Source organism: Hyla sarda, unplaced genomic scaffold, assembly GCF_029499605.1.
Source record: "Hyla sarda isolate aHylSar1 unplaced genomic scaffold, aHylSar1.hap1 scaffold_379, whole genome shotgun sequence".
Lineage (NCBI taxonomy): Eukaryota > Metazoa > Chordata > Amphibia > Anura > Hylidae > Hyla > Hyla sarda.
This window is the reverse complement of record NW_026610398.1, coordinates 8,486-33,371: the sequence shown is the minus strand read 5'-3', so window position 1 is coordinate 33,371 and position 24,886 is coordinate 8,486. Positions and strand designations below refer to the sequence as shown.

General features: G+C 46.2%; 11 non-coding genes across 11 annotated transcripts; all 11 read left to right on the top strand.

The window, feature by feature from the left end:
* Positions 1-1,202: 1,202 nt before the first annotated feature.
* LOC130332506 (U2 spliceosomal RNA) lies at positions 1,203-1,393 on the top strand. The gene has a single exon (XR_008875190.1). It is a non-coding gene; the product is annotated as a U2 spliceosomal RNA (small nuclear RNA).
* A 2,085-nt stretch (positions 1,394-3,478) lies between these two features.
* LOC130332505 (U2 spliceosomal RNA) lies at positions 3,479-3,669 on the top strand. Its single transcript, XR_008875189.1, has one exon. It is a non-coding gene; the product is annotated as a U2 spliceosomal RNA (small nuclear RNA).
* A 2,089-nt stretch (positions 3,670-5,758) lies between these two features.
* On the top strand, positions 5,759-5,949 carry LOC130332534 (U2 spliceosomal RNA). Its single transcript, XR_008875209.1, has one exon. It is a non-coding gene; the product is annotated as a U2 spliceosomal RNA (small nuclear RNA).
* Positions 5,950-8,042: 2,093 nt separating this feature from the next.
* On the top strand, positions 8,043-8,233 carry LOC130332533 (U2 spliceosomal RNA). Its single transcript, XR_008875208.1, has one exon. It is a non-coding gene; the product is annotated as a U2 spliceosomal RNA (small nuclear RNA).
* Positions 8,234-10,320: 2,087 nt separating this feature from the next.
* Positions 10,321-10,511, top strand: LOC130332532 (U2 spliceosomal RNA). Its single transcript, XR_008875207.1, has one exon. It is a non-coding gene; the product is annotated as a U2 spliceosomal RNA (small nuclear RNA).
* A 2,092-nt stretch (positions 10,512-12,603) lies between these two features.
* Positions 12,604-12,794, top strand: LOC130332522 (U2 spliceosomal RNA). Its single transcript, XR_008875205.1, has one exon. It is a non-coding gene; the product is annotated as a U2 spliceosomal RNA (small nuclear RNA).
* Positions 12,795-14,892: 2,098 nt separating this feature from the next.
* Positions 14,893-15,083, top strand: LOC130332510 (U2 spliceosomal RNA). The gene has a single exon (XR_008875195.1). It is a non-coding gene; the product is annotated as a U2 spliceosomal RNA (small nuclear RNA).
* A 2,074-nt stretch (positions 15,084-17,157) lies between these two features.
* Positions 17,158-17,348, top strand: LOC130332498 (U2 spliceosomal RNA). Its single transcript, XR_008875183.1, has one exon. It is a non-coding gene; the product is annotated as a U2 spliceosomal RNA (small nuclear RNA).
* A 2,095-nt stretch (positions 17,349-19,443) lies between these two features.
* On the top strand, positions 19,444-19,634 carry LOC130332486 (U2 spliceosomal RNA). The gene has a single exon (XR_008875172.1). It is a non-coding gene; the product is annotated as a U2 spliceosomal RNA (small nuclear RNA).
* A 2,095-nt stretch (positions 19,635-21,729) lies between these two features.
* On the top strand, positions 21,730-21,920 carry LOC130332474 (U2 spliceosomal RNA). The gene has a single exon (XR_008875161.1). It is a non-coding gene; the product is annotated as a U2 spliceosomal RNA (small nuclear RNA).
* A 2,091-nt stretch (positions 21,921-24,011) lies between these two features.
* Positions 24,012-24,202, top strand: LOC130332462 (U2 spliceosomal RNA). The gene has a single exon (XR_008875150.1). It is a non-coding gene; the product is annotated as a U2 spliceosomal RNA (small nuclear RNA).
* Positions 24,203-24,886: the final 684 nt, after the last annotated feature.

The window sequence follows — 24,886 nt, the reverse complement described above, 5'->3', positions numbered from 1 at the left end:
TCACACATATTTGGCCTGCAACTTTCTGTGCGACAAATTCAGACAGGAAAAATCAGTATAAATCCTTAGAAAATTATCCCCCAGTGTCTCCATCTGCTGGCGGTATTGAATAAGCATTGCTGCACTGATGGGGTATGCATTAGATGAAAAAAAAGAAGAAAAAGAAGAATAATACGCCCAGAAAAGAGGCGAAAAGGAGAAAAACGTAAAAAAACGTGAAAAAAAAGTAAGAGGAAGAGAAGGGAAAAAAAGGTGGAAATGGGTTTAAAAGTGATTTCGGCGGAGAATATATATATATATATATATATATATATATATATATATATATATGCGCACACACACACATAGATATAAACATATTCTCCGTTGAGATATTGCAGCCGCTGCTGTGTCCAGGCCCAGGAGCCTTAGCACTGTGCTGTGATGTCACTCAATACCACTGACATCACTAGGTGTAAACAACATCTCTCCTTTGCTGTGTATGTGACTATGGAGCTGTTTGGTGATGTCGTCTATTACGGCCTTCATAGAAGCAACAGGAGATTGTTGCATCCATCTTGAACCCTCAGAACTACAGTGCTATGATGTCACTCACTTCCACAGGCCTTGCAGAGTGTAAACAACAACAACCCAGCTTTGTTGTGTATGTAACCAAAGGGATTTGTGATGTCACCTAGAACCTTCACAGCAGCGACAGCTTTATGAGGAGCATCAGCACTGCTCTGCCTGAGCAGAACCATCACCGCCATAGGTTGTCAAATAACCCGGATTTAACCCACACAGGTAAGTCCAATGGGGTGCAGGCATGTCCTCTATGCTTACAGCTTCCCGTGGGTGTTGGTTTGATACCGTTTGGGGACAGCCAAGGAGGCATCTGCAGGCAACAAAGGTAGGTGTGTGCTTGTGTGTGTGTTTCCTATGCAGATCCTAAGCCCAGTGTCACATGCAAGTAGGAGGAGTAAGAAGGGTTCCTGGCAAATCCGGGTTATGGATTGCATTTAAAAAGGCCCCGTGGGAGTGCAATGGGCCCCTGTCTTGCTGCTTAGCAATAATGGTATGGGTTTAGGTTCTGCTGTGTGTACTGGTGGTTGACTGCCCCCCAGCCCAGAGTGTGCATGGAAAATTGTCTGGCAGCCTCCCTGACAGCAAGCAGTGATAGTGCCCATGAAGGGGACCTTGTTGGGCCCGCCCCTTTCACGGTTATCGCTTCTCGGCCTTTTGGCTAAGATCAAGTGTAGTATCTGTTCTTATCAGTTTAATATCTGATACGTCCCCTATCTGGGGACCATATATTAAATGGATTTTTGAGAACGGGGGCCGATTTCGAAGCTTGCTTCCGTCGCCCTATGTATTGACCCGATATGGCAGTATCTTCGGGTACAGTGCACCACCCCCTTACAGGGTTAAAAAGAAAGATTCCTACTTTCATTGCTACCTGCTTGCTGGCTAGCCAGCTAGCCAGCCCTGTGGGCCTTGCTGCTGCTGCAGCCAAAAAACAAAAGGTGGTGCTGCTGCTGCTTCTGCTGCTTCTGCTTCTGCTTGTGTCTGGCCCCTGTTGGAGCGTCCAGGCACAGGACTTCTGCTGCTGCTGACTAAATGGCCTCCTTAATTGGATCATTTGAGTAGCCAGCACACCTGTGCAGGTAGGGCATGACATGATAGGCAGCTGCCTTGATAGCGGGTGGGTGCTGAATGTTCCTAATTGACAAAATAAGATTAATGCTTATGAAGAAATATAAAATCTCATCCCTTCCCCAATATCGCGCCACACCCCTACCCCTTAATTCCCTGGTTGAACGTGATGGACATATGTCTTTTTTCGACCGTACTAACTATGTAACTATGTAACATAACATGGGGGGGGGGGGGGGGTCTCCTGGCTGTTCACACAGGTGTGTCATTGCTGTACATTGACCATGCATTGCTTCTGTGGTATTGCAAAGGCAAAGACAAATGCTTCCAGCCATCCATTGCACTAATGGATTGGTCATCAGCTGGCTGTCTATGTCCCGCATCAATATAGACCAAAGTACAGAGGGTTAGGCTATGCTATTGTGCACCTACCTGATGCATCAGAAGGTGCGAGGCCCTTGCTAAATTCTGTGCACAGACTTTGAGATCTATGCTTTAGACTGTATCTAAACCTGCTCCAACATGGACTGACATTCTGGCCTACTTTCAGCCGATGCGACTTGTCTGTCGCTGAACAGTCGCTTTTTATGTATTCAGCACCTATGTATAATGTTGTAAAAATGCTCTAGAAGCTAAAGTCGCAGAAATGTCACACATATTTGGCCTGCAACTTTCTGTGCGACAAATTCAGACAGGAAAAATCAGTATAAATCCTTAGAAAATTATCCCCCAGTGTCTCCATCTGCTGGCGGTATTGAATAAGCATTGCTGCACTGATGGGGTATGCATTAGACGAAAAAAAAGAAGAAAAAGAAGAATAATACGCCCAGAAAAGAGGCGAAAAGGAGAAAAACGTAAAAAAACGTGAAAAAAAAGTAAGAGGAAGAGAAGGGAAAAAAAGGTGGAAATGGGTTTAAAAGTGATTTCGGCGGAGAAATATATATATATATATATATATATATATATATATATATGCGCACACACACACATAGATATAAACGTATTCTCCGTTGAGATATTGCAGCCGCTGCTGTGTCCAGGCCCAGGAGCCTTAGCACTGTGCTGTGATGTCACTCAATACCACTGACATCACTAGGTGTAAACAACATCTCTCCTTTGCTGTGTATGTGACTATGGAGCTGTTTGGTGATGTCGTCTATTACGGCCTTCATAGAAGCAACAGGAGATTGTTGCATCCATCTTGAACCCTCAGAACTACAGTGCTATGATGTCACTCACTTCCACAGGCCTTGCAGAGTGTAAACAACAACAACCCAGCTTTGTTGTGTATGTAACCAAAGGGATTTGTGATGTCACCTAGAACCTTCACAGCAGCGACAGCTTTATGAGGAGCATCAGCACTGCTCTGCCTGAGCAGAACCATCACCGCCATAGGTTGTCAAATAACCCGGATTTAACCCACACAGGTAAGTCCAATGGGGTGCAGGCATGTCCTCTATGCTTACAGCTTCCCGTGGGTGTTGGTTTGATACCGTTTGGGGACAGCCAAGGAGGCATCTGCAGGCAACAAAGGTAGGTGTGTGCTTGTGTGTGTGTTTCCTATGCAGATCCTAAGCCCAGTGTCACATGCAAGTAGGAGGAGTAAGAAGGGTTCCTGGCAAATCCGGGTTATGGATTGCATTTAAAAAGGCCCCGTGGGAGTGCAATGGGCCCCTGTCTTGCTGCTTAGCAATAATGGTATGGGTTTAGGTTCTGCTGTGTGTACTGGTGGTTGACTGCCCCCCAGCCCAGAGTGTGCATGGAAAATTGTCTGGCAGCCTCCCTGACAGCAAGCAGTGATAGTGCCCATGAAGGGGACCTTGTTGGGCCCGCCCCTTTCACGGTTATCGCTTCTCGGCCTTTTGGCTAAGATCAAGTGTAGTATCTGTTCTTATCAGTTTAATATCTGATACGTCCCCTATCTGGGGACCATATATTAAATGGATTTTTGAGAACGGGGGCCGATTTCGAAGCTTGCTTCCGTCGCCCTATGTATTGACCCGATATGGCAGTATCTTCGGGTACAGTGCACCACCCCCTTACAGGGTTAAAAAGAAAGATTCCTACTTTCATTGCTACCTGCTTGCTGGCTAGCCAGCTAGCCAGCCCTGTGGGCCTTGCTGCTGCTGCAGCCAAAAAACAAAAGGTGGTGCTGCTGCTGCTTCTGCTGCTTCTGCTTCTGCTTGTGTCTGGCCCCTGTTGGAGCGTCCAGGCACAGGACTTCTGCTGCTGCTGACTAAATGGCCTCCTTAATTGGATCATTTGAGTAGCCAGCACACCTGTGCAGGTAGGGCATGACATGATAGGCAGCTGCCTTGATAGCGGGTGGGTGCTGAATGTTCCTAATTGACAAAATAAGATTAATGCTTATGAAGAAATATAAAATCTCCTCCCTTCCCCAATATCGCGCCACACCCCTACCCCTTAATTCCCTGGTTGAACGTGATGGACATATGTCTTTTTTCGACCGTACTAACTATGTAACTATGTAACATAACATGGGGGGGGGGGGGGGGGGTCTCCTGGCTGTTCACACAGGTGTGTCATTGCTGTACATTGACCATGCATTGCTTCTGTGGTATTGCAAAGGCAAAGACAAATGCTTCCAGCCATCCATTGCACTAATGGATTGGTCATCAGCTGGCTGTCTATGTCCCGCATCAATATAGACCAAAGTACAGAGGGTTAGGCTATGCTATTGTGCACCTACCTGATGCATCAGAAGGTGCGAGGCCCTTGCTAAATTCTGTGCACAGACTTTGAGATCTATGCTTTAGACTGTATCTAAACCTGCTCCAACATGGACTGACATTCTGGCCTACTTTCAGCCGATGCGACTTGTCTGTCGCTGAACAGTCGCTTTTTATGTATTCAGCACCTATGTATAATGTTGTAAAAATGCTCTAGAAGCTAAAGTCGCAGAAATGTCACACATATTTGGCCTGCAACTTTCTGTGCGACAAATTCAGACAGGAAAAATCAGTATAAATCCTTAGAAAATTATCCCCCAGTGTCTCCATCTGCTGGCGGTATTGAATAAGCATTGCTGCACTGATGGGGTATGCATTAGACGAAAAAAAAGAAGAAAAAGAAGAATAATACGCCCAGAAAAGAGGCGAAAAGGAGAAAAACGTAAAAAAACGTGAAAAAAAAGTAAGAGGAAGAGAAGGGAAAAAAAGGTGGAAATGGGTTTAAAAGTGATTTCGGCGGAGAAATATATATATATATATATATATATATATATATATATATATGCGCACACACACACATAGATATAAACGTATTCTCCGTTGAGATATTGCAGCCGCTGCTGTGTCCAGGCCCAGGAGCCTTAGCACTGTGCTGTGATGTCACTCAATACCACTGACATCACTAGGTGTAAACAACATCTCTCCTTTGCTGTGTATGTGACTATGGAGCTGTTTGGTGATGTCGTCTATTACGGCCTTCATAGAAGCAACAGGAGATTGTTGCATCCATCTTGAACCCTCAGAACTACAGTGCTATGATGTCACTCACTTCCACAGGCCTTGCAGAGTGTAAACAACAACAACCCAGCTTTGTTGTGTATGTAACCAAAGGGATTTGTGATGTCACCTAGAACCTTCACAGCAGCGACAGCTTTATGAGGAGCATCAGCACTGCTCTGCCTGAGCAGAACCATCACCGCCATAGGTTGTCAAATAACCCGGATTTAACCCACACAGGTAAGTCCAATGGGGTGCAGGCATGTCCTCTATGCTTACAGCTTCCCGTGGGTGTTGGTTTGATACCGTTTGGGGACAGCCAAGGAGGCATCTGCAGGCAACAAAGGTAGGTGTGTGCTTGTGTGTGTGTTTCCTATGCAGATCCTAAGCCCAGTGTCACATGCAAGTAGGAGGAGTAAGAAGGGTTCCTGGCAAATCCGGGTTATGGATTGCATTTAAAAAGGCCCCGTGGGAGTGCAATGGGCCCCTGTCTTGCTGCTTAGCAATAATGGTATGGGTTTAGGTTCTGCTGTGTGTACTGGTGGTTGACTGCCCCCCAGCCCAGAGTGTGCATGGAAAATTGTCTGGCATCCTCCCTGACAGCAAGCAGTGATAGTGCCCATGAAGGGGACCTTGTTGGGCCCGCCCCTTTCACGGTTATCGCTTCTCGGCCTTTTGGCTAAGATCAAGTGTAGTATCTGTTCTTATCAGTTTAATATCTGATACGTCCCCTATCTGGGGACCATATATTAAATGGATTTTTGAGAACGGGGGCCGATTTCGAAGCTTGCTTCCGTCGCCCTATGCATTGACCCGATATGGCAGTATCTTCGGGTACAGTGCACCACCCCCTTACAGGGTTAAAAAGAAAGATTCCTACTTTCATTGCTGCCTGCTTGCTGGCTAGCCAGCTAGCCAGCCCTGTGGGCCTTGCTGCTGCTGCAGCCAAAAAACAAAAGGTGGTGCTGCTGCTGCTTCTGCTGCTTCTGCTTCTGCTTGTGTCTGGCCCCTGTTGGAGCGTCCAGGCACAGGACTTCTGCTGCTGCTGACTAAATGGCCTCCTTAATTGGATCATTTGAGTAGCCAGCACACCTGTGCAGGTAGGGCATGACATGATAGGCAGCTGCCTTGATAGCGGGTGGGTGCTGAATGTTCCTAATTGACAAAATAAGATTAATGCTTATGAAGAAATATAAAATCTCATCCCTTCCCCAATATCGCGCCACACCCCTACCCCTTAATTCCCTGGTTGAACGTGATGGACATATGTCTTTTTTCGACCGTACTAACTATGTAACTATGTAACATAACATGGGGGGGGGGGGGGGGGGGGTCTCCTGGCTGTTCACACAGGTGTGTCATTGCTGTACATTGACCATGCATTGCTTCTGTGGTATTGCAAAGGCAAAGACAAATGCTTCCAGCCATCCATTGCACTAATGGATTGGTCATCAGCTGGCTGTCTATGTCCCGCATCAATATAGACCAAAGTACAGAGGGTTAGGCTATGCTATTGTGCACCTACCTGATGCATCAGAAGGTGCGAGGCCCTTGCTAAATTCTGTGCACAGACTTTGAGATCTATGCTTTAGACTGTATCTAAACCTGCTCCAACATGGACTGACATTCTGGCCTACTTTCAGCCGATGCGACTTGTCTGTCGCTGAACAGTCGCTTTTTATGTATTCAGCACCTATGTATAATGTTGTAAAAATGCTCTAGAAGCTAAAGTCGCAGAAATGTCACACATATTTGGCCTGCAACTTTCTGTGCGACAAATTCAGACAGGAAAAATCAGTATAAATCCTTAGAAAATTATCCCCCAGTGTCTCCATCTGCTGGCGGTATTGAATAAGCATTGCTGCACTGATGGGGTATGCATTAGACGAAAAAAAAGAAGAAAAAGAAGAATAATACGCCCAGAAAAGAGGCGAAAAGGAGAAAAGCGTAAAAAAACGTGAAAAAAAAGTAAGAGGAAGAGAAGGGAAAAAAAGGTGGAAATGGGTTTAAAAGTGATTTCGGCGGAGAAATATATATATATATATATATATATATATATATATATATATATGCGCACACACACACATAGATATAAACGTATTCTCCGTTGAGATATTGCAGCCGCTGCTGTGTCCAGGCCCAGGAGCCTTAGCACTGTGCTGTGATGTCACTCAATACCACTGACATCACTAGGTGTAAACAACATCTCTCCTTTGCTGTGTATGTGACTATGGAGCTGTTTGGTGATGTCGTCTATTACGGCCTTCATAGAAGCAACAGGAGATTGTTGCATCCATCTTGAACCCTCAGAACTACAGTGCTATGATGTCACTCACTTCCACAGGCCTTGCAGAGTGTAAACAACAACAACCCAGCTTTGTTGTGTATGTAACCAAAGGGATTTGTGATGTCACCTAGAACCTTCACAGCAGCGACAGCTTTATGAGGAGCATCAGCACTGCTCTGCCTGAGCAGAACCATCACCGCCATAGGTTGTCAAATAACCCGGATTTAACCCACACAGGTAAGTCCAATGGGGTGCAGGCATGTCCTCTATGCTTACAGCTTCCCGTGGGTGTTGGTTTGATACCGTTTGGGGACAGCCAAGGAGGCATCTGCAGGCAACAAAGGTAGGTGTGTGCTTGTGTGTGTGTTTCCTATGCAGATCCTAAGCCCAGTGTCACATGCAAGTAGGAGGAGTAAGAAGGGTTCCTGGCAAATCCGGGTTATGGATTGCATTTAAAAAGGCCCCGTGGGAGTGCAATGGGCCCCTGTCTTGCTGCTTAGCAATAATGGTATGGGTTTAGGTTCTGCTGTGTGTACTGGTGGTTGACTGCCCCCCAGCCCAGAGTGTGCATGGAAAATTGTCTGGCATCCTCCCTGACAGCAAGCAGTGATAGTGCCCATGAAGGGGACCTTGTTGGGCCCGCCCCTTTCACGGTTATCGCTTCTCGGCCTTTTGGCTAAGATCAAGTGTAGTATCTGTTCTTATCAGTTTAATATCTGATACGTCCCCTATCTGGGGACCATATATTAAATGGATTTTTGAGAACGGGGGCCGATTTCGAAGCTTGCTTCCGTCGCCCTATGCATTGACCCGATATGGCAGTATCTTCGGGTACAGTGCACCACCCCCTTACAGGGTTAAAAAGAAAGATTCCTACTTTCATTGCTGCCTGCTTGCTGGCTAGCCAGCTAGCCAGCCCTGTGGGCCTTGCTGCTGCTGCAGCCAAAAAACAAAAGGTGGTGCTGCTGCTGCTTCTGCTGCTTCTGCTTCTGCTTGTGTCTGGCCCCTGTTGGAGCGTCCAGGCACAGGACTTCTGCTGCTGCTGACTAAATGGCCTCCTTAATTGGATCATTTGAGTAGCCAGCACACCTGTGCAGGTAGGGCATGACATGATAGGCAGCTGCCTTGATAGCGGGTGGGTGCTGAATGTTCCTAATTGACAAAATAAGATTAATGCTTATGAAGAAATATAAAATCTCATCCCTTCCCCAATATCGCGCCACACCCCTACCCCTTAATTCCCTGGTTGAACGTGATGGACATATGTCTTTTTTCGACCGTACTAACTATGTAACTATGTAACATAACATGGGGGGGGGGGGGGGGGGGGTCTCCTGGCTGTTCACACAGGTGTGTCATTGCTGTACATTGACCATGCATTGCTTCTGTGGTATTGCAAAGGCAAAGACAAATGCTTCCAGCCATCCATTGCACTAATGGATTGGTCATCAGCTGGCTGTCTATGTCCCGCATCAATATAGACCAAAGTACAGAGGGTTAGGCTATGCTATTGTGCACCTACCTGATGCATCAGAAGGTGCGAGGCCCTTGTGCACAGACTTTGAGATCTATGCTTTAGACTGTATCTAAACCTGCTCCAACATGGACTGACATTCTGGCCTACTTTCAGCCGATGCGACTTGTCTGTCGCTGAACAGTCGCTTTTTATGTATTCAGCACCTATGTATAATGTTGTAAAAATGCTCTAGAAGCTAAAGTCGCAGAAATGTCACACATATTTGGCCTGCAACTTTCTGTGCGACAAATTCAGACAGGAAAAATCAGTATAAATCCTTAGAAAATTATCCCCCAGTGTCTCCATCTGCTGGCGGTATTGAATAAGCATTGCTGCACTGATGGGGTATGCATTAGACGAAAAAAAAGAAGAAAAAGAAGAATAATACGCCCAGAAAAGAGGCGAAAAGGAGAAAAGCGTAAAAAAACGTGAAAAAAAAGTAAGAGGAAGAGAAGGGAAAAAAAGGTGGAAATGGGTTTAAAAGTGATTTCGGCGGAGAAATATATATATATATATATATATATATATATATATATATATATATATGCGCACACACACACATAGATATAAACGTATTCTCCGTTGAGATATTGCAGCCGCTGCTGTGTCCAGGCCCAGGAGCCTTAGCACTGTGCTGTGATGTCACTCAATACCACTGACATCACTAGGTGTAAACAACATCTCTCCTTTGCTGTGTATGTGACTATGGAGCTGTTTGGTGATGTCGTCTATTACGGCCTTCATAGAAGCAACAGGAGATTGTTGCATCCATCTTGAACCCTCAGAACTACAGTGCTATGATGTCACTCACTTCCACAGGCCTTGCAGAGTGTAAACAACAACAACCCAGCTTTGTTGTGTATGTAACCAAAGGGATTTGTGATGTCACCTAGAACCTTCACAGCAGCGACAGCTTTATGAGGAGCATCAGCACTGCTCTGCCTGAGCAGAACCATCACCGCCATAGGTTGTCAAATAACCCGGATTTAACCCACACAGGTAAGTCCAATGGGGTGCAGGCATGTCCTCTATGCTTACAGCTTCCCGTGGGTGTTGGTTTGATACCGTTTGGGGACAGCCAAGGAGGCATCTGCAGGCAACAAAGGTAGGTGTGTGCTTGTGTGTGTGTTTCCTATGCAGATCCTAAGCCCAGTGTCACATGCAAGTAGGAGGAGTAAGAAGGGTTCCTGGCAAATCCGGGTTATGGATTGCATTTAAAAAGGCCCCGTGGGAGTGCAATGGGCCCCTGTCTTGCTGCTTAGCAATAATGGTATGGGTTTAGGTTCTGCTGTGTGTACTGGTGGTTGACTGCCCCCCAGCCCAGAGTGTGCATGGAAAATTGTCTGGCAGCCTCCCTGACAGCAAGCAGTGATAGTGCCCATGAAGGGGACCTTGTTGGGCCCGCCCCTTTCACGGTTATCGCTTCTCGGCCTTTTGGCTAAGATCAAGTGTAGTATCTGTTCTTATCAGTTTAATATCTGATACGTCCCCTATCTGGGGACCATATATTAAATGGATTTTTGAGAACGGGGGCCGATTTCGAAGCTTGCTTCCGTCGCCCTATGCATTGACCCGATATGGCAGTATCTTCGGGTACAGTGCACCACCCCCTTACAGGGTTAAAAAGAAAGATTCCTACTTTCATTGCTACCTGCTTGCTGGCTAGCCAGCTAGCCAGCCCTGTGGGCCTTGCTGCTGCTGCAGCCAAAAAACAAAAGGTGGTGCTGCTGCTGCTTCTGCTGCTTCTGCTTCTGCTTGTGTCTGGCCCCTGTTGGAGCGTCCAGGCACAGGACTTCTGCTGCTGCTGACTAAATGGCCTCCTTAATTGGATCATTTGAGTAGCCAGCACACCTGTGCAGGTAGGGCATGACATGATAGGCAGCTGCCTTGATAGCGGGTGGGTGCTGAATGTTCCTAATTGACAAAATAAGATTAATGCTTATGAAGAAATATAAAATCTCATCCCTTCCCCAATATCGCGCCACACCCCTACCCCTTAATTCCCTGGTTGAACGTGATGGACATATGTCTTTTTTCGACCGTACTAACTATGTAACTATGTAACATAACATGGGGGGGGGGGGGGGTCTCCTGGCTGTTCACACAGGTGTGTCATTGCTGTACATTGACCATGCATTGCTTCTGTGGTATTGCAAAGGCAAAGACAAATGCTTCCAGCCATCCATTGCACTAATGGATTGGTCATCAGCTGGCTGTCTATGTCCCGCATCAATATAGACCAAAGTACAGAGGGTTAGGCTATGCTATTGTGCACCTACCTGATGCATCAGAAGGTGCGAGGCCCTTGCTAAATTCTGTGCACAGACTTTGAGATCTATGCTTTAGACTGTATCTAAACCTGCTCCAACATGGACTGACATTCTGGCCTACTTTCAGCCGATGCGACTTGTCTGTCGCTGAACAGTCGCTTTTTATGTATTCAGCACCTATGTATAATGTTGTAAAAATGCTCTAGAAGCTAAAGTCGCAGAAATGTCACACATATTTGGCCTGCAACTTTCTGTGCGACAAATTCAGACAGGAAAAATCAGTATAAATCCTTAGAAAATTATCCCCCAGTGTCTCCATCTGCTGGCGGTATTGAATAAGCATTGCTGCACTGATGGGGTATGCATTAGACGAAAAAAAAGAAGAAAAAGAAGAATAATACGCCCAGAAAAGAGGCGAAAAGGAGAAAAACGTAAAAAAACGTGAAAAAAAAGTAAGAGGAAGAGAAGGGAAAAAAAGGTGGCAATGGGTTTAAAAGTGATTTTGGCGGAGAAATATATATATATATATATATATATATATATATATATATATATATATGCGCACACACACACATAGATATAAACGTATTCTCCGTTGAGATATTGCAGCCGCTGCTGTGTCCAGGCCCAGGAGCCTTAGCACTGTGCTGTGATGTCACTCAATACCACTGACATCACTAGGTGTAAACAACATCTCTCCTTTGCTGTGTATGTGACTATGGAGCTGTTTGGTGATGTCGTCTATTACGGCCTTCATAGAAGCAACAGGAGATTGTTGCATCCATCTTGAACCCTCAGAACTACAGTGCTATGATGTCACTCACTTCCACAGGCCTTGCAGAGTGTAAACAACAACAACCCAGCTTTGTTGTGTATGTAACCAAAGGGATTTGTGATGTCACCTAGAACCTTCACAGCAGCGACAGCTTTATGAGGAGCATCAGCACTGCTCTGCCTGAGCAGAACCATCACCGCCATAGGTTGTCAAATAACCCGGATTTAACCCACACAGGTAAGTCCAATGGGGTGCAGGCATGTCCTCTATGCTTACAGCTTCCCGTGGGTGTTGGTTTGATACCGTTTGGGGACAGCCAAGGAGGCATCTGCAGGCAACAAAGGTAGGTGTGTGCTTGTGTGTGTGTTTCCTATGCAGATCCTAAGCCCAGTGTCACATGCAAGTAGGAGGAGTAAGAAGGGTTCCTGGCAAATCCGGGTTATGGATTGCATTTAAAAAGGCCCCGTGGGAGTGCAATGGGCCCCTGTCTTGCTGCTTAGCAATAATGGTATGGGTTTAGGTTCTGCTGTGTGTACTGGTGGTTGACTGCCCCCCAGCCCAGAGTGTGCATGGAAAATTGTCTGGCAGCCTCCCTGACAGCAAGCAGTGATAGTGCCCATGAAGGGGACCTTGTTGGGCCCGCCCCTTTCACGGTTATCGCTTCTCGGCCTTTTGGCTAAGATCAAGTGTAGTATCTGTTCTTATCAGTTTAATATCTGATACGTCCCCTATCTGGGGACCATATATTAAATGGATTTTTGAGAACGGGGGCCGATTTCGAAGCTTGCTTCCGTCGCCCTATGCATTGACCCGATATGGCAGTATCTTCGGGTACAGTGCACCACCCCCTTACAGGGTTAAAAAGAAAGATTCCTACTTTCATTGCTACCTGCTTGCTGGCTAGCCAGCTAGCCAGCCCTGTGGGCCTTGCTGCTGCTGCAGCCAAAAAACAAAAGGTGGTGCTGCTGCTGCTTCTGCTGCTTCTGCTTCTGCTTGTGTCTGGCCCCTGTTGGAGCGTCCAGGCACAGGACTTCTGCTGCTGCTGACTAAATGGCCTCCTTAATTGGATCATTTGAGTAGCCAGCACACCTGTGCAGGTAGGGCATGACATGATAGGCAGCTGCCTTGATAGCGGGTGGGTGCTGAATGTTCCTAATTGACAAAATAAGATTAATGCTTATGAAGAAATATAAAATCTCATCCCTTCCCCAATATCGCGCCACACCCCTACCCCTTAATTCCCTGGTTGAACGTGATGGACATATGTCTTTTTTCGACCGTACTAACTATGTAACTATGTAACATAACATGGGGGGGGGGGTCTCCTGGCTGTTCACACAGGTGTGTCATTGCTGTACATTGACCATGCATTGCTTCTGTGGTATTGCAAAGGCAAAGACAAATGCTTCCAGCCATCCATTGCACTAATGGATTGGTCATCAGCTGGCTGTCTATGTCCCGCATCAATATAGACCAAAGTACAGAGGGTTAGGCTATGCTATTGTGCACCTACCTGATGCATCAGAAGGTGCGAGGCCCTTGCTAAATTCTGTGCACAGACTTTGAGATCTATGCTTTAGACTGTATCTAAACCTGCTCCAACATGGACTGACATTCTGGCCTACTTTCAGCCGATGCGACTTGTCTGTCGCTGAACAGTCGCTTTTTATGTATTCAGCACCTATGTATAATGTTGTAAAAATGCTCTAGAAGCTAAAGTCGCAGAAATGTCACACATATTTGGCCTGCAACTTTCTGTGCGACAAATTCAGACAGGAAAAATCAGTATAAATCCTTAGAAAATTATCCCCCAGTGTCTCCATCTGCTGGCGGTATTGAATAAGCATTGCTGCACTGATGGGGTATGCATTAGACGAAAAAAAAGAAGAAAAAGAAGAATAATACGCCCAGAAAAGAGGCGAAAAGGAGAAAAACGTAAAAAAACGTGAAAAAAAAGTAAGAGGAAGAGAAGGGAAAAAAAGGTGGAAATGGGTTTAAAAGTGATTTCGGCGGAGAAATATATATATATATATATATATATATATATATATATATATATATATATATATATATGCGCACACACACACATAGATATAAACGTATTCTCCGTTGAGATATTGCAGCCGCTGCTGTGTCCAGGCCCAGGAGCCTTAGCACTGTGCTGTGATGTCACTCAATACCACTGACATCACTAGGTGTAAACAACATCTCTCCTTTGCTGTGTATGTGACTATGGAGCTGTTTGGTGATGTCGTCTATTACGGCCTTCATAGAAGCAACAGGAGATTGTTGCATCCATCTTGAACCCTCAGAACTACAGTGCTATGATGTCACTCACTTCCACAGGCCTTGCAGAGTGTAAACAACAACAACCCAGCTTTGTTGTGTATGTAACCAAAGGGATTTGTGATGTCACCTAGAACCTTCACAGCAGCGACAGCTTTATGAGGAGCATCAGCACTGCTCTGCCTGAGCAGAACCATCACCGCCATAGGTTGTCAAATAACCCGGATTTAACCCACACAGGTAAGTCCAATGGGGTGCAGGCATGTCCTCTATGCTTACAGCTTCCCGTGGGTGTTGGTTTGATACCGTTTGGGGACAGCCAAGGAGGCATCTGCAGGCAACAAAGGTAGGTGTGTGCTTGTGTGTGTGTTTCCTATGCAGATCCTAAGCCCAGTGTCACATGCAAGTAGGAGGAGTAAGAAGGGTTCCTGGCAAATCCGGGTTATGGATTGCATTTAAAAAGGCCCCGTGGGAGTGCAATGGGCCCCTGTCTTGCTGCTTAGCAATAATGGTATGGGTTTAGGTTCTGCTGTGTGTACTGGTGGTTGACTGCCCCCCAGCCCAGAGTGTGCATGGAAAATTGTCTGGCAGCCTCCCTGACAGCAAGCAGTGATAGTGCCCATGAAGGGGACCTTGTTGGGCCCGCCCCTTTCACGGTTATCGCTTCTCGGCCTTTTGGCTAAGATCAAGTGTAGTATCTGTTCTTATCAGTTTAATATCTGATACGTCCCCTATCTGGGGACCATATATTAAATGGATTTTTGAGAACGGGGGCCGATTTCGAAGCTTGCTTCCGTCGCCCTATGCATTGACCCGATATGGCAGTATCTTCGGGTACAGTGCACCACCCCCTTACAGGGTTAAAAAGAAAGATTCCTACTTTCATTGCTACCTGCTTGCTGGCTAGCCAGCTAGCCAGCCCTGTGGGCCTTGCTGCTGCTGCAGCCAAAAAACAAAAGGTGGTGCTGCTGCTGCTTCTGCTGCTTCTGCTTCTGCTTGTGTCTGGCCCCTGTTGGAGCGTCCAGGCACAGGACTTCTGCTGCTGCTGACTAAATGGCCTCCTTAATTGGATCATTTGAGTAGCCAGCACACCTGTGCAGGTAGGGCATGACATGATAGGCAGCTGCCTTGATAGCGGGTGGGTGCTGAATGTTCCTAATTGACAAAATAAGATTAATGCTTATGAAGAAATATAAAATCTCATCCCTTCCCCAATATCGCGCCACACCCCTACCCCTTAATTCCCTGGTTGAACGTGATGGACATATGTCTTTTTTCGACCGTACTAACTATGTAACTATGTAACATAACATGGGGGGGGGGGTCTCCTGGCTGTTCACACAGGTGTGTCATTGCTGTACATTGACCATGCATTGCTTCTGTGGTATTGCAAAGGCAAAGACAAATGCTTCCAGCCATCCATTGCACTAATGGATTGGTCATCAGCTGGCTGTCTATGTCCCGCATCAATATAGACCAAAGTACAGAGGGTTAGGCTATGCTATTGTGCACCTACCTGATGCATCAGAAGGTGCGAGGCCCTTGCTAAATTCTGTGCACAGACTTTGAGATCTATGCTTTAGACTGTATCTAAACCTGCTCCAACATGGACTGACATTCTGGCCTACTTTCAGCCGATGCGACTTGTCTGTCGCTGAACAGTCGCTTTTTATGTATTCAGCACCTATGTATAATGTTGTAAAAATGCTCTAGAAGCTAAAGTCGCAGAAATGTCACACATATTTGGCCTGCAACTTCTGTGCGACAAATTCAGACAGGAAAAATCAGTATAAATCCTTAGAAAATTATCCCCCAGTGTCTCCATCTGCTGGCGGTATTGAATAAGCATTGCTGCACTGATGGGGTATGCATTAGACGAAAAAAAAGAAGAAAAAGAAGAATAATACGCCCAGAAAAGAGGCGAAAAGGAGAAAAACGTAAAAAAAACGTGAAAAAAGAGGAAGAGAAGGGAAAAAAAGGTGGAAATGGGTTTAAAAGTGATTTCGGCGGAGAAATATATATATATATAGTATATATATATATATATATATATATATATGCGCACACATAGATATAAACGTATTCTCCGTTGAGATATTGCAGCCGCTGCTGTGTCCAGGCCCAGGAGCCTTAGCACTGTGCTGTGATGTCACTCAATACCACTGACATCACTAGGTGTAAACAACATCTCTCCTTTGCTGTGTATGTGACTATGGAGCTGTTTGGTGATGTCGTCTATTACGGCCTTCATAGAAGCAACAGGAGATTGTTGCATCCATCTTGAACCTCAGAACTACAGTGCTATGATGTCACTCACTTCCACAGGCCTTGCAGAGTGTAAACAACAACAACCCAGCTTTGTTGTGTATGTAACCAAAGGGATTTGTGATGTCACCTAGAACCTTCACAGCAGCGACAGCTTTATGAGGAGCATCAGCACTGCTCTGCCTGAGCAGAACCATCACCGCCATTGGTTGTCAAATAACCCGGATTTAACCCACACAGGTAAGTCCAATGGGGTGCAGGCATGTCCTCTATGCTTACAGCTTCCCGTGGGTGTTGGTTTGATACCGTTTGGGGACAGCCAAGGAGGCATCTGCAGGCAACAAAGGTAGGTGTGTGCTTGTGTGTGTGTTTCCTATGCAGATCCTAAGCCCAGTGTCACATGCAAGTAGGAGAGTAAGAAGGGTTCCTGGCAAATCCGGGTTATGGATTGCATTTAAAAAGGCCCCGTGGGAGTGCAATGGGCCCCTGTCTTGCTGCTTAGCAATAATGGTATGGGTTTAGGTTCTGCTGTGTGTACTGGTGGTTGACTGCCCCCCAGCCCAGAGTGTGCATGGAGAAATTGTCTGGCAGCCTCCCTGACAGCAAGCAGTGATAGTGCCCATGAAGGGGACCTTGTTGGGCCCGCCCCTTTCACGGTTATCGCTTCTCGGCCTTTTGGCTAAGATCAAGTGTAGTATCTGTTCTTATCAGTTTAATATCTGATACGTCCCCTATCTGGGGACCATATATTAAATGGATTTTTGAGAACGGGGGCCGATTTCGAAGCTTGCTTCCGTCGCCCTATGCATTGACCCGATATGGCAGTATCTTCGGGTACAGTGCACCACCCCCTTACAGGGTTAAAAAGAAAGATTCCTACTTTCATTGCTACCTGCTTGCTGGCTAGCCAGCTAGCCAGCCCTGTGGGCCTTGCTGCTGCTGCAGCCAAAAAACAAAAGGTGGTGCTGCTGCTGCTTCTGCTGCTTCTGCTTCTGCTTGTGTCTGGCCCCTGTTGGAGCGTCCAGGCACAGGACTTTCTGCTGCTGCTGACTAAATGGCCTCCTTAATTGGATCATTTGAGTAGCCAGCACACCTGTGCAGGTAGGGCATGACATGATAGGCAGCTGCCTTGATAGCGGGTGGGTGCTGAATGTTCCTAATTGACAAAATAAGATTAATGCTTATGAAGAAATATAAAATCTCATCCCTTCCCCAATATCGCGCCACACCCCTACCCCTTAATTCCCTGGTTGAACGTGATGGACATATGTGTCTTTTTCGACCGTACTAACTATGTAACTATGTAACATAACATGGGGGGGGGGGGGGGTCTCCCTGGCTGTTCACACAGGTGTGTCATTGCTGTACATTGACCATGCATTGCTTCTGTGGTATTGCAAAGGCAAAGACAAATGCTTCCAGCCATCCATTGCACTAATGGATTGGTCATCAGCTGGCTGTCTATGTCCCGCATCAATATAGACCAAAGTACAGAGGGTTAGGCTATGCTATTGTGCACCTACCTGATGCATCAGAAGGTGCGAGGCCCTTGCTAAATTCTGTGCACAGACTTTGAGATCTATGCTTTAGACTGTATCTAAACCTGCTCCAACATGGACTGACATTTCTGGCCTACTTTCAGCCGATGCGACTTGTCTGTCGCTGAACAGTCGCTTTTTATGTATTCAGCACCTATGTATAATGTTGTAAAAATGCTCTAGAAGCTAAAGTCGCAGAAATGTCACACATATTTGGCCTGCAACTTTCTGTGCGACAAATTCAGACAGGAAAAATCAGTATAAATCCTTAGAAAATTATCCCCCAGTGTCTCCATCTGCTGGCGGTATTGAATAAGCATTGCTGCACTGATGGGGGTATGCATTAGACGAAAAAAAAGAAGAAAAAGAAGAATAATACGCCCAGAAAAGAGGCGAAAAGGAGAAAAACGTAAAAAAACGTGAAAAAAAAGTAAGAGGAAGAGAAGGGAAAAAAAGGTGGAAATGGGTTTAAAAGTGATTTCGGCGGAGAAATATATATATATATATATATAGTATATATATATATATATATATGCGCACACACACACATAGATATAAACGTATTCTCCGTTGAGATATTGCAGCCGCTGCTGTGTCCAGGCCCAGGAGCCTTAGCACTGTGCTGTGATGTCACTCAATACCACTGACATCACTAGGTGTAAACAACATCTCTCCTTTGCTGTGTATGTGACTATGGAGCTGTTTGGTGATGTCGTCTATTACGGCCTTCATAGAAGCAACAGGAGATTGTTGCATCCATCTTGAACCCTCAGAACTACAGTGCTATGATGTCACTCACTTCCACAGGCCTTGCAGAGTGTAAACAACAACAACCCAGCTTTGTTGTGTATGTAACCAAAGGGATTTGTGATGTCACCTAGAACCTTCACAGCAGCGACAGCTTTATGAGGAGCATCAGCACTGCTCTGCCTGAGCAGAACCATCACCGCCATAGGTTGTCAAATGACCCGGGATTTAACCCACACAGGTAAGTCCAATGGGGTGCAGGCATGTCCTCTATGCTTACAGCTTCCCGTGGGTGTTGGTTTGATACCGTTTGGGGACAGCCAAGGAGGCATCTGCAGGCAACAAAGGTAGGTGTGTGCTTGTGTGTGTGTTTCCTATGCAGATCCTAAGCCCAGTGTCACATGCAAGTAGGAGGAGTAAGAAGGGTTCCTGGCAAATCCGGGTTATGGATTGCATTTAAAAAGGCCCCGTGGGAGTGCAATGGGCCCCTGTCTTGCTGCTTAGCAATAATGGTATGGGTTTAGGTTCTGCTGTGTGTACTGGTGGTTGACTGCCCCCCAGCCCAGAGTGTGCATGGAAAATTGTCTGGCAGCCTCCCTGACAGCAAGCAGTGATAGTGCCCATGAAGGGGACCTTGTTGGGCCCGCCCCTTTCACGGTTATCGCTTCTCGGCCTTTTGGCTAAGATCAAGTGTAGTATCTGTTCTTATCAGTTTAATATCTGATACGTCCCCTATCTGGGGACCATATATTAAATGGATTTTTGAGAACGGGGGCCGATTTCGAAGCTTGCTTCCGTCGCCCTATGCATTGACCCGATATGGCAGTATCTTCGGGTACAGTGCACCACCCCCTTACAGGGTTAAAAAGAAAGATTCCTACTTTCATTGCTACCTGCTTGCTGGCTAGCCAGCTAGCCAGCCCTGTGGGCCTTGCTGCTGCTGCAGCCAAAAAAACAAAAGGTGGTGCTGCTGCTGCTTCTGCTGCTTCTGCTTCTGCTTGTGTCTGGCCCCTGTTGGAGCGTCCAGGCACACGGACTTCTGCTGCTGCTGACTAAATGGCCTCCTTAATTGGATCATTTGAGTAGCCAGCACACCTGTGCAGGTAGGGCATGACATGATAGGCAGCTGCCTTGATAGCGGGTGGGTGCTGAATGTTCCTAATTGACAAAATAAGATTAATGCTTATGAAGAAATATAAAATCTCATCCCTTCCCCAATATCGCGCCACACCCCTACCCCTTAATTCCCTGGTTGAACGTGATGGACATATGTCTTTTTTCGACCGTACTAACTATGTAACTATGTAACATAACATGGGGGGGGGGGGTCTCCTGGCTGTTCACACAGGTGTGTCATTGCTGTACATTGACCATGCATTGCTTCTGTGGTATTGCAAAGGCAAAGACAAATGCTTCCAGCCATCCATTGCACTAATGGATTGGTCATCAGCTGGCTGTCTATGTCCCGCATCAATATAGACCAAAGTACAGAGGGTTAGGCTATGCTATTGTGCACCTACCTGATGCATCAGAAGGTGCGAGGCCCTTGCTAAATTCTGTGCACAGACTTTGAGATCTATGCTTTAGACTGTATCTAAACCTGCTCCAACATGGACTGACATTCTGGCCTACTTTCAGCCGATGCGACTTGTCTGTCGCTGAACAGTCGCTTTTTATGTATTCAGCACCTATGTATAATGTTGTAAAAATGCTCTAGAAGCTAAAGTCGCAGAAATGTCACACATATTTGGCCTGCAACTTTCTGTGCGACAAATTCAGACAGGAAAAATCAGTATAAATCCTTAGAAAATTATCCCCCAGTGTCTCCATCTGCTGGCGGTATTGAATAAGCATTGCTGCACTGATGGGGTATGCATTAGACGAAAAAAAAGAAGAAAAAGAAGAATAATACGCCCAGAAAAGAGGCGAAAAGGAGAAAAACGTAAAAAAACGTGAAAAAAAAGTAAGAGGAAGAGAAGGGAAAAAAAGGTGGAAATGGGTTTAAAAGTGATTTCGGCGGAGAAATATATATATATATATATATATATATATATATATATATATATATATATGCGCACACACACACATAGATATAAACGTATTCTCCGTTGAGATATTGCAGCCCGCTGCTGTGTCCAGGCCCAGGAGCCTTAGCACTGTGCTGTGATGTCACTCAATACCACTGACATCACTAGGTGTAAACAACATCTCTCCTTTGCTGTGTATGTGACTATGGAGCTGTTTGGTGATGTCGTCTATTACGGCCTTCATAGAAGCAACAGGAGATTGTTGCATCCATCTTGAACCCTCAGAACTACAGTGCTATGATGTCACTCACTTCCACAGGCCTTGCAGAGTGTAAACAACAACAACCCAGCTTTGTTGTGTATGTAACCAAATGGGATTTGTGATGTCACCTAGAACCTTCACAGCAGCGACAGCTTTATGAGGAGCATCAGCACTGCTCTGCCTGAGCAGAACCATCACCGCCATAGGTTGTCAAATAACCCGGATTTAACCCACACAGGTAAGTCCAATGGGGTGCAGGCATGTCCTCTATGCTTACAGCTTCCCGTGGGTGTTGGTTTGATACCGTTTGGGGACAGCCAAGGAGGCATCTGCAGGCAACAAAGGGAGGTGTGTGCTTGTGTGTGTGTTTCCTATGCAGATCCTAAGCCCAGTGTCACATGCAAGTAGGAGGAGTAAGAAGGGTTCCTGGCAAATCCGGGTTATGGATTGCATTTAAAAAGGCCCCGTGGGAGTGCAATGGGCCCCTGTCTTGCTGCTTAGCAATAATGGTATGGGTTTAGGTTCTGCTGTGTGTACTGGTGGTTGACTGCCCCCCAGCCCAGAGTGTGCATGGAAAATTGTCTGGCAGCCTCCCTGACAGCAAGCAGTGATAGTGCCCATGAAGGGGACCTTGTTGGGCCCGCCCCTTTCACGGTTATCGCTTCTCGGCCTTTTGGCTAAGATCAAGTGTAGTATCTGTTCTTATCAGTTTAATATCTGATACGTCCCCTATCTGGGGACCATATATTAAATGGATTTTTGAGAACGGGGGCCGATTTCGAAGCTTGCTTCCGTCGCCCTATGCATTGACCCGATATGGCAGTATCTTCGGGTACAGTGCACCACCCCCTTACAGGGTTAAAAAGAAAGATTCCTACTTTCATTGCTACCTGCTTGCTGGCTAGCCAGCTAGCCAGCCCTGTGGGCCTTGCTGCTGCTGCAGCCAAAAAACAAAAGGTGGTGCTGCTGCTGCTTCTGCTGCTTCTGCTTCTGCTTGTGTCTGGCCCCTGTTGGAGCGTCCAGGCACAGGACTTCTGCTGCTGCTGACTAAATGGCCTCCTTAATTGGATCATTTGAGTAGCCAGCACACCTGTGCAGGTAGGGCATGACATGATAGGCAGCTGCCTTGATAGCGGGTGGGTGCTGAATGTTCCTAATTTGACAAAATAAGATTAATGCTTATGAAGAAATATAAAATCTCATCCCTTCCCCAATATCGCGCCACACCCCTACCCCTTAATTCCCTGGTTGAACGTGATGGACATATGTCTTTTTTCGACCGTACTAACTATGTAACTATGTAACATAACATGGGGGGGGGGGGTCTCCTGGCTGTTCACACAGGTGTGTCATTGCTGTACATTGACCATGCATTGCTTCTGTGGTATTGCAAAGGCAAAGACAAATGCTTCCAGCCATCCATTGCACTAATGGATTGGTCATCAGCTGGCTGTCTATGTCCCGCATCAATATAGACCAAAGTACAGAGGGTTAGGCTATGCTATTGTGCACCTACCTGATGCATCAGAAGGTGCGAGGCCCTTGCTAAATTCTGTGCACAGACTTTGAGATCTATGCTTTAGACTGTATCTAAACCTGCTCCAACATGGACTGACATTCTGGCCTACTTTCAGCCGATGCGACTTGTCTGTCGCTGAACAGTCGCTTTTTATGTATTCAGCACCTATGTATAATGTTGTAAAAATGCTCTAGAAGCTAAAGTCGCAGAAATGTCACACATATTTGGCCTGCAACTTTCTGTGCGACAAATTCAGACAGGAAAAATCAGTATAAATCCTTAGAAAATTATCCCCCAGTGTCTCCATCTGCTGGCGGTATTGAATAAGCATTGCTGCACTGATGGGGTATGCATTAGACGAAAAAAAAGAAGAAAAAGAAGAATAATACGCCCAGAAAAGAGGCGAAAAGGAGAAAAACGTAAAAAAACGTGAAAAAAAAGTAAGAGGAAGAGAAGGGAAAAAAAGGTGGAAATGGGTTTAAAAGTGATTTCGGCGGAGAAATATATATATATATATATATATATATATATATATATATATATATATATATATAGCGCACACATAGATATAAACGTATTCTCCGTTGAGATATTGCAGCCGCTGCTGTGTCCAGGCCCAGGAGCCTTAGCACTGTGCTGTGATGTCACTCAATACCACTGACATCACTAGGTGTAAACAACATCTCTCCTTTGCTGTGTATGTGACTATGGAGCTGTTTGGTGATGTCGTCTATTACGGCCTTCATAGAAGCAACAGGAGATTGTTGCATCCATCTTGAACCCTCAGAACTACAGTGCTATGATGTCACTCACTTCCACAGGCCTTGCAGAGTGTAAACAACAACAACCCAGCTTTGTTGTGTATGTAACCAAAGGGATTTGTGATGTCACCTAGAACCTTCACAGCAGCGACAGCTTTATGAGGAGCATCAGCACTGCTCTGCCTGAGCAGAACCATCACCGCCATAGGTTGTCAAATAACCCGGATTTAACCCACACAGGTAAGTCCAATGGGGTGCAGGCATGTCCTCTATGCTTACAGCTTCCCGTGGGTGTTGGTTTGATACCGTTTGGGGACAGCCAAGGAGGCATCTGCAGGCAACAAAGGTAGGTGTGTGCTTGTGTGTGTGTTTCCTATGCAGATCCTAAGCCCAGTGTCACATGCAAGTAGGAGGAGTAAGAAGGGTTCCTGGCAAATCCGGGTTATGGATTGCATTTAAAAAGGCCCCGTGGGAGTGCAATGGGCCCCTGTCTTGCTGCTTAGCAATAATGGTATGGGTTTAGGTTCTGCTGTGTGTACTGGTGGTTGACTGCCCCCCAGCCCAGAGTGTGCATGGAAAATTGTCTGGCAGCCTCCCTGACAGCAAGCAGTGATAGTGCCCATGAAGGGGACCTTGTTGGGCCCGCCCCTTTCACGGTTATCGCTTCTCGGCCTTTTGGCTAAGATCAAGTGTAGTATCTGTTCTTATCAGTTTAATATCTGATACGTCCCCTATCTGGGGACCATATATTAAATGGATTTTTGAGAACGGGGGCCGATTTCGAAGCTTGCTTCCGTCGCCCTATGCATTGACCCGATATGGCAGTATCTTCGGGTACAGTGCACCACCCCCTTACAGGGTTAAAAAGAAAGATTCCTACTTTCATTGCTACCTGCTTGCTGGCTAGCCAGCTAGCCAGCCCTGTGGGCCTTGCTGCTGCTGCAGCCAAAAAACAAAAGGTGGTGCTGCTGCTGCTTCTGCTGCTTCTGCTTCTGCTTGTGTCTGGCCCCTGTTGGAGCGTCCAGGCACAGGACTTCTGCTGCTGCTGACTAAATGGCCTCCTTAATTGGATCATTTGAGTAGCCAGCACACCTGTGCAGGTAGGGCATGACATGATAGGCAGCTGCCTTGATAGCGGGTGGGTGCTGAATGTTCCTAATTGACAAAATAAGATTAATGCTTATGAAGAAATATAAAATCTCATCCCTTCCCCAATATCGCGCCACACCCCTACCCCTTAATTCCCTGGTTGAACGTGATGGACATATGTCTTTTTTCGACCGTACTAACTATGTAACTATGTAACATAACATGGGGGGGGGGGTCTCCTGGCTGTTCACACAGGTGTGTCATTGCTGTACATTGACCATGCATTGCTTCTGTGGTATTGCAAAGGCAAAGACAAATGCTTCCAGCCATCCATTGCACTAATGGATTGGTCATCAGCTGGCTGTCTATGTCCCGCATCAATATAGACCAAAGTACAGAGGGTTAGGCTATGCTATTGTGCACCTACCTGATGCATCAGAAGGTG